The sequence below is a fragment of the Lygodium microphyllum genome, chromosome 16 (assembly GCF_053477565.2).
Source record: "Lygodium microphyllum isolate KBCC chromosome 16, Lygodium_microphyllum_v1.1.10, whole genome shotgun sequence".
Classification (NCBI taxonomy): domain Eukaryota; kingdom Viridiplantae; phylum Streptophyta; class Polypodiopsida; order Schizaeales; family Lygodiaceae; genus Lygodium; species Lygodium microphyllum.
Genome location: NC_141150.1, coordinates 129,707,003 through 129,717,286, shown reverse-complemented (window position 1 = coordinate 129,717,286; position 10,284 = coordinate 129,707,003).

Genomic DNA, 10,284 nt, shown 5'->3' with positions numbered 1-10,284 from the left:
AAATTTTAGTGCTATCCAAAACTGTCATAAAGCTCCATACCTAGGGTTTGAGAAAGCTCCCATCTTCAAAAAGAGTGAAAGATCAAGTAGAAGATGATGTATACTCCATAGTTGCACTCCATTTGATCATCCTATGAAGAGTATAACCTCCCATTGCCTCATGTTTTGTTGATCAAGAGGGCCCGGCTGTAAAAACAGCGCAAACTGCTGCAACACGTCCTCTTACAGCACGTGATGAAAACGAGGTGAATATGAAGCATATAGGTATTCAATAGGTAGCTCAAGACCCATACAACATTCTTACATAAGCCATTTGAGCACTAGAGGTCATGGGAAGAAGATCTGAGAAGAAATGTCCATGGCATTTTGTAGGGAAGCTTGAAGGAAAGAGGAAAGAGAAGAAGAAACCCTTCCTTCTCAAAAGTAACCACAGTTAAAGTGTCCTGTAACCATTAGTTTGTCCACTTACCCCAATTTTTGGCTCAAATCTTGATCACGTTCTGCTATTTTGGCTGGAGCCCTCCATTTCTTCCATTAGTAATGCAAAGAATCACCATCTTCATCCCTGTTTGTAGCAGACCTTCACATGTAACTCCGGTTTGAAGCCTTCATGTCCTATCAAGTCCTGTCACTCAAATTCCTAACTATGGTTTGCTCTCCCTAGCCTAGGAAACTGAATCTAGTACTTGAAAATGACTTCTGCAAGGATCTAAGCTACTGCTCTGATACCAATGTAAGAAAGCAATCAACCATGCAATGAAATCTAACTGAAATTGAAAATTAACTAAGCTACAACAAAGAATTAACAAATCTATTGCACCAAGACATCCTCATCATGTATTAATGGTTGGGGATTCAAGAATACATGACGGCCATGGCTGAGTGCTTCATAGGCTAAGAAGAAGCTAACTCCAAGAAATGGTAAAGCCAAGATTATTGAATGATTAAAAGATGTCTTGCCTTTGGCCTCTAGTCCCTTTTATTCTAACCCTCTTTCCAAACTTAAAGGGCTGTTCATGCATGTACACATAGGCTAGGGCTGAATTTACAAAGGCTGCAATTAATCCAAGGTGTAAATATTAAATTTGTATTTTCCTTCATGACAGTTTGTGAAGAAGAAAGACGGGTTAGTGTGTTGTGGATTATCAAGGACTCAACAAGATAATGGATACCCTTCGTTGTCGATACTAGAGCTCTTGGAATACCTTAGAAAAGCTAAGATCTTCACAAACATTGATCGACAAAGGGCTTACAATCTCGTACAGATCAAAGAAGAAGCATAATGGGGAAGACAAGACAAGGCTAGATAAGAACTAGAACTGGAGCTTTAAGTTACTTACTTGGAGGTCTCGACTCCTTGAGCTTTGAAGACTAGCATCGGCAAGATTGAGAAGCTCTATTGTGAGCAGTCCTTTTATAGCCGTTCAACTAAAATGTTCCGTGATGACATCATCGATGATATAAGCGATGACATGGTAAGTCCTCTAGAAGGTTCTATGATGGAGACAATGACATTGCATATCTTCAGAAAGGTTCTGCGCGACGACATGGCAAAGGAAAGGTGGGTTCGCATGGTTGGCTCGAGGATGTCCTATTAAGGGTGTGTTCGCATGGGGTGTGGATTCATGTGGCATGGTTCTTAAGAATTAATATGTACAGTGAATCATGTAATGTCCGTGACACACACACACACACTCTCTCTCTCGAAATATTACTTAACATTGACATACAATTTAAGCTTATGTAATACATTTGTATGCATGGTCACATTTGTGCATATGAGTCTATATTTACCAAATTTCATGGCATAATAAAAGTGCATGTGATGGATGCTTGCTTATGTGCTACATCATAATGAAACACTTACATGTTTGTGCATGCATACAGTATTGTATCAATGTATTTATGTACATATTAGAGAACGATTGATTTATGTATGTACGTCGATAGCTTGCAAGTTATGTAGATTTAGCTAGTCATATTTACCTACTTATCATGCATACGTCTGCAAATTTGTACAAAAGTATGCATGCATGCGTGTCTAAATATGTGGAACTAATTGTGTACCTACCTTAATAGTTGCCTTGCATTCCTGTGCATAACCTAGGTATTAGCATATGTGAAAATGCTTTCAACATCAATCATGCTTGAGTTGGCATGATAAATTCCAAACCAAAGTGCAAAAGCCCTAAACTTGCCACGTAGAGCTCGGACTTCAATGACTCTGATGTTCTCAATTTGTTGTGGAGTTGATGGTGTTGTAGATAAAGATTTAGCTTGGCACATTGGTTTACTTAAATGCCACTTTCTTTTTGGTTTCCTAATAACAATGCTTGGTATCTTTGGTTCCACCCCACATTAGTGCGGTGCATTGTCTCGTGTATTCCTTGTCCCTTTGAATTGCTCTCTTTCTGAAACGTCACGTGTTCTTATTCCTTTGAGGAGTTTCATGATATGATTGCGTTGGTCTCCATTCATTCCTCTATTTGCGTTCCTTATTCTTAGTAGGAAGTGTGACTCGACTCACTGATTTTAATTATTGTTTTTTCTCTCGTGACATGGCTATTGCCGTTTGTTGTTCCCCCTTGCTAAGCGGCATTCTAGGCTGCTACAATCGATCTTACTTGTTGCTTGGTTTACCTAGCTAAAAGCCATGATGATCCATGCACTTGCCATAATTAGGTACACAATCCACATTATAGCTCGTCCATAGTGTAAAATGCATGCCAAACAATACTTCTTTTTCAACATCTTGACAAATACATAGCACATACAAAAGCATCAATAGATTTTCAACATATCTTGTCCTTCCCTGATAATGAATAAGATATAACCCCACGTGGGTTGATGCTAGTATTAGTTGACATAAGATCGAATTCACCAAGAAATGATCTCTTATTTCCAGCCACCTCCATGGAAACTTTTTTTTTGTCACAATCCATATCATCCTGTCGAGAAAGACCCCTTCCCTCAAAGCCCTGGTCCCGACTCTAGGGCCTCCACATGTTTCATTGATGATGGCTTTGTGAACAGATGCCACATTCCAGTACTCTCCAAAGGACCAATCTTGCACCAGAGCTAAAGTCGTGGATGGAACGCCTCTAGCACGTGGAGATATTACCACAATGAAACCTGACCACTCATAGTGACTCTTGGCAATCACAAATCTCATGGATGCTTTAATGTCACATCTAGTCCCACAAATCCAATCATCCTTGGAATGCCTAGGCTAAAGAAACACAACCCAGAAATTGATCAGGTTATGCAGAAGATTACACGTCATGAAAATCAAGGAAAGTTTGTATATCTAGGAGGCAAAGCCTTTATGCACACAGCAAGGTAGGAACCAACCCACATGGTATATCATATACTAGCTCAAGAATCTAGTAAGGATGAGTCAATCAAGCTACCAAGCCAATATCAAGAGTTCCAATACCTCTTTGAAAAAAAGAATGTAGATCTCTTGCCCAAGCACACACCATATGATCGTGCTATAGAACTCCACGAGGGGACTCAACCACCTTTTGGACCCATCTACATGTCGCCATCCCTTAATGAACTAGTTGAACTATGCAAGGACGTTAATGAGAACTTAGCCAAAGGGTTCATTAGGCACTCGAAGTCTCCTGTTGTTGGAGCTCCGATTCTGTTTGTGAAGAAGAAAGACGGGTAAGTGTGTTGTGGATTATCAAGGACTCAACAAGATAATGGATACCCTTCGTTGTCGATACTAGAGCTCTTGGAATACCTTAGAAAAGCTAAGATCTTCACAAACATTGATCGACAAAGGGCTTACAATCTCGTACAGATCAAAGAAGAAGCATAATGGGGAAGACAAGACAAGGCTAGATAAGAACTAGAACTGGAGCTTTAAGTTACTTACTTGGAGGTCTCGACTCCTTGAGCTTCGAAGACTAGCATCGGCAAGATTGAGAAGCTCTATTGTGAGCGGTCCTTTTATAGCCGTTCAACTAAAATGTTCCGTGATGACATCATCGATGATATAAGCGATGATATGGTAAGTCCTCTAGAAGGTTCTATGATGGAGACAATGACATTGCATATCTTCAGAAAGGTTCTGCGCGACGACATGGCAAAGGAAAGGTGGGTTCGCATGGTTGGCTCGAGGATGTCCTATTAAGGGTGTGTTCGCATGGGGTGTGGATTCATGTGGCATGGTTCTTAAGAATTAATATGTACAGTGAATCATGTAATGTCCGTGACACACACACACACTCTCTCTCTCTCGAAATATTACTTAACATTGACATACAATTTAAGCTTATGTAATACATTTGTATGCATGGTCACATTTGTGCATATGAGTCTATATTTACCAAATTTCATGGCATAATAAAAGTGCATGTGATGGATGCTTGCTTATGTGCTACATCATAATGAAACACCTACATGTTTGTGCATGCATACAGTATTGTATCAATGTATTTATGTACATATTAGAGAACGATTGATTTATGTATGTACGTCGATAGCTTGCAAGTTATGTAGATTTAGCTAGTCATATTTACCTACTTATCATGCATACGTCTGCAAATTTGTACAAAAGTATGCATGCATGCGTGTCTAAATATGTGGAACTAATTGTGTACCTACCTTAATAGTTGCCTTGCATTCCTGTGCATAACCTAGGTATTAGCATATGTGAAAATGCTTTCAACATCAATCATGCTTGAGTTGGCATGATAAATTCCAAACCAAAGTGCAAAAGCCCTAAACTTGCCACGTAGAGCTCGGACTTCAATGACTCTGATGTTCTCAATTTGTTGTGGAGTTGATGGTGTTGTAGATAAAGATTTAGCTTGGCACATTGGTTTACTTAAATGCCACTTTCTTTTTGGTTTCCTAATAACAATGCTTGGTATCTTTGGTTCCACCCCACATTAGTGCGGTGCATTGTCTCGCGTATTCCTTGTCCCTTTGAATTGCTCTCTTTCTGAAACGTCACGTGTTCTTATTCCTTTGAGGAGTTTCATGATATGATTGCGTTGGTCTCCATTCATTCCTCTATTTGCGTTCCTTATTCTTAGTAGGAAGTGTGACTCGACTCACTGATTTTAATTATTGTTTTTTCTCTCGTGACATGGCTATTGCCGTTTGTTGTTCCCCCTTGCTAAGCGGCATTCTAGGCTGCTACAATCGATCTTACTTGTTGCTTGGTTTACCTAGCTAAAAGCCATGATGATCCATGCACTTGCCATAATTAGGTACACAATCCACATTATAGCTCGTCCATAGTGTAAAATGCATGCCAAACAATACTTCTTTTTCAACATCTTGACAAATACATAGCACATACAAAAGCATCAATAGATTTTCAACATATCTTGTCCTTCCCTGATAATGAATAAGATATAACCCCACGTGGGTTGATGCTAGTATTAGTTGACATAAGATCGAATTCACCAAGAAATGATCTCTTATTTCCAGCCACCTCCATGGAAACTTTTTTTTTGTCACAATCCATATCATCCTGTCGAGAAAGACCCCTTCCCTCAAAGCCCTGGTCCCGACTCTAGGGCCTCCACATGTTTCATTGATGATGGCTTTGTGAACAGATGCCACATTCCAGTACTCTCCAAAGGACCAATCTTGCACCAGAGCTAAAGTCGTGGATGGAACGCCTCTAGCACGTGGAGATATTACCACAATGAAACCTGACCACTCATAGTGACTCTTGGCAATCACAAATCTCATGGATGCTTTAATGTCACATCTAGTCCCACAAATCCAATCATCCTTGGAATGCCTAGGCTAAAGAAACACAACCCAGAAATTGATCAGGTTATGCAGAAGATTACACGTCATGAAAATCAAGGAAAGTTTGTATATCTAGGAGGCAAAGCCTTTATGCACACAGCAAGGTAGGAACCAACCCACATGGTATATCATATACTAGCTCAAGAATCTAGTAAGGATGAGTCAATCAAGCTACCAAGCCAATATCAAGAGTTCCAATACCTCTTTGAAAAAAAGAATGTAGATCTCTTGCCCAAGCACACACCATATGATCGTGCTATAGAACTCCACGAGGGGACTCAACCACCTTTTGGACCCATCTACATGTCGCCATCCCTTAATGAACTAGTTGAACTATGCAAGGACGTTAATGAGAACTTAGCCAAAGGGTTCATTAGGCACTCGAAGTCTCCTGTTGTTGGAGCTCCGATTCTGTTTGTGAAGAAGAAAGACGGGTAAGTGTGTTGTGGATTATCAAGGACTCAACAAGATAATGGATACCCTTCGTTGTCGATACTAGAGCTCTTGGAATACCTTAGAAAAGCTAAGATCTTCACAAACATTGATCGACAAAGGGCTTACAATCTCGTACAGATCAAAGAAGAAGCATAATGGGGAAGACAAGACAAGGCTAGATAAGAACTAGAACTGGAGCTTTAAGTTACTTACTTGGAGGTCTCGACTCCTTGAGCTTCGAAGACTAGCATCGGCAAGATTGAGAAGCTCTATTGTGAGCGGTCCTTTTATAGCCGTTCAACTAAAATGTTCCGTGATGACATCATCGATGATATAAGCGATGATATGGTAAGTCCTCTAGAAGGTTCTATGATGGAGACAATGACATTGCATATCTTCAGAAAGGTTCTGCGCGACGACATGGCAAAGGAAAGGTGGGTTCGCATGGTTGGCTCGAGGATGTCCTATTAAGGGTGTGTTCGCATGGGGTGTGGATTCATGTGGCATGGTTCTTAAGAATTAATATGTACAGTGAATCATGTAATGTCCGTGACACACACACACACACTCTCTCTCTCGAAATATTACTTAACATTGACATACAATTTAAGCTTATGTAATACATTTGTATGCATGGTCACATTTGTGCATATGAGTCTATATTTACCAAATTTCATGGCATAATAAAAGTGCATGTGATGGATGCTTGCTTATGTGCTACATCATAATGAAACACCTACATGTTTGTGCATGCATACAGTATTGTATCAATGTATTTATGTACATATTAGAGAACGATTGATTTATGTATGTACGTCGATAGCTTGCAAGTTATGTAGATTTAGCTAGTCATATTTACCTACTTATCATGCATACGTCTGCAAATTTGTACAAAAGTATGCATGCATGCGTGTCTAAATATGTGGAACTAATTGTGTACCTACCTTAATAGTTGCCTTGCATTCCTGTGCATAACCTAGGTATTAGCATATGTGAAAATGCTTTCAACATCAATCATGCTTGAGTTGGCATGATAAATTCCAAACCAAAGTGCAAAAGCCCTAAACTTGCCACGTAGAGCTCGGACTTCAATGACTCTGATGTTCTCAATTTGTTGTGGAGTTGATGGTGTTGTAGATAAAGATTTAGCTTGGCACATTGGTTTACTTAAATGCCACTTTCTTTTTGGTTTCCTAATAACAATGCTTGGTATCTTTGGTTCCACCCCACATTAGTGCGGTGCATTGTCTCGCGTATTCCTTGTCCCTTTGAATTGCTCTCTTTCTGAAACGTCACGTGTTCTTATTCCTTTGAGGAGTTTCATGATATGATTGCGTTGGTCTCCATTCATTCCTCTATTTGCGTTCCTTATTCTTAGTAGGAAGTGTGACTCGACTCACTGATTTTAATTATTGTTTTTTCTCTCGTGACATGGCTATTGCCGTTTGTTGTTCCCCCTTGCTAAGCGGCATTCTAGGCTGCTACAATCGATCTTACTTGTTGCTTGGTTTACCTAGCTAAAAGCCATGATGATCCATGCACTTGCCATAATTAGGTACACAATCCACATTATAGCTCGTCCATAGTGTAAAATGCATGCCAAACAATACTTCTTTTTCAACATCTTGACAAATACATAGCACATACAAAAGCATCAATAGATTTTCAACATATCTTGTCCTTCCCTGATAATGAATAAGATATAACCCCACGTGGGTTGATGCTAGTATTAGTTGACATAAGATCGAATTCACCAAGAAATGATCTCTTATTTCCAGCCACCTCCATGGAAACTTTTTTTTTGTCACAATCCATATCATCCTGTCGAGAAAGACCCCTTCCCTCAAAGCCCTGGTCCCGACTCTAGGGCCTCCACATGTTTCATTGATGATGGCTTTGTGAACAGATGCCACATTCCAGTACTCTCCAAAGGACCAATCTTGCACTAGAGCTAAAGTCGTGGATGGAACGCCTCTAGCACGTGGAGATATTACCACAATGAAACCTGACCACTCATAGTGACTCTTGGCAATCACAAATCTCATGGATGCTTTAATGTCACATCTAGTCCCACAAATCCAATCATCCTTGGAATGCCTAGGCTAAAGAAACACAACCCAGAAATTGATCAGGTTATGCAGAAGATTACACGTCATGAAAATCAAGGAAAGTTTGTATATCTAGGAGGCAAAGCCTTTATGCACACAGCAAGGTAGGAACCAACCCACATGGTATATCATATACTAGCTCAAGAATCTAGTAAGGATGAGTCAATCAAGCTACCAAGCCAATATCAAGAGTTCCAATACCTCTTTGAAAAAAAGAATGTAGATCTCTTGCCCAAGCACACACCATATGATCGTGCTATAGAACTCCACGAGGGGACTCAACCACCTTTTGGACCCATCTACATGTCGCCATCCCTTAATGAACTAGTTGAACTATGCAAGGACGTTAATGAGAACTTAGCCAAAGGGTTCATTAGGCACTCGAAGTCTCCTGTTGTTGGAGCTCCGATTCTGTTTGTGAAGAAGAAAGACGGGTAAGTGTGTTGTGGATTATCAAGGACTCAACAAGATAATGGATACCCTTCGTTGTCGATACTAGAGCTCTTGGAATACCTTAGAAAAGCTAAGATCTTCACAAACATTGATCGACAAAGGGCTTACAATCTCGTACAGATCAAAGAAGAAGCATAATGGGGAAGACAAGACAAGGCTAGATAAGAACTAGAACTGGAGCTTTAAGTTACTTACTTGGAGGTCTCGACTCCTTGAGCTTCGAAGACTAGCATCGGCAAGATTGAGAAGCTCTATTGTGAGCGGTCCTTTTATAGCCGTTCAACTAAAATGTTCCGTGATGACATCATCGATGATATAAGCGATGATATGGTAAGTCCTCTAGAAGGTTCTATGATGGAGACAATGACATTGCATATCTTCAGAAAGGTTCTGCGCGACGACATGGCAAAGGAAAGGTGGGTTCGCATGGTTGGCTCGAGGATGTCCTATTAAGGGTGTGTTCGCATGGGGTGTGGATTCATGTGGCATGGTTCTTAAGAATTAATATGTACAGTGAATCATGTAATGTCCGTGACACACACACACACTCTCTCTCTCTCGAAATATTACTTAACATTGACATACAATTTAAGCTTATGTAATACATTTGTATGCATGGTCACATTTGTGCATATGAGTCTATATTTACCAAATTTCATGGCATAATAAAAGTGCATGTGATGGATGCTTGCTTATGTGCTACATCATAATGAAACACCTACATGTTTGTGCATGCATACAGTATTGTATCAATGTATTTATGTACATATTAGAGAACGATTGATTTATGTATGTACGTCGATAGCTTGCAAGTTATGTAGATTTAGCTAGTCATATTTACCTACTTATCATGCATACGTCTGCAAATTTGTACAAAAGTATGCATGCATGCGTGTCTAAATATGTGGAACTAATTGTGTACCTACCTTAATAGTTGCCTTGCATTCCTGTGCATAACCTAGGTATTAGCATATGTGAAAATGCTTTCAACATCAATCATGCTTGAGTTGGCATGATAAATTCCAAACCAAAGTGCAAAAGCCCTAAACTTGCCACGTAGAGCTCGGACTTCAATGACTCTGATGTTCTCAATTTGTTGTGGAGTTGATGGTGTTGTAGATAAAGATTTAGCTTGGCACATTGGTTTACTTAAATGCCACTTTCTTTTTGGTTTCCTAATAACAATGCTTGGTATCTTTGGTTCCACCCCACATTAGTGCGGTGCATTGTCTCGCGTATTCCTTGTCCCTTTGAATTGCTCTCTTTCTGAAACGTCACGTGTTCTTATTCCTTTGAGGAGTTTCATGATATGATTGCGTTGGTCTCCATTCATTCCTCTATTTGCGTTCCTTATTCTTAGTAGGAAGTGTGACTCGACTCACTGATTTTAATTATTGTTTTTTCTCTCGTGACATGGCTATTGCCGTTTGTTGTTCCCCCTTGCTAAGCGGCATTCTAGGCTGCTACAATCGATCTTACTTGTTGCTTGGTTTACCTAGCTAAAAGCCAT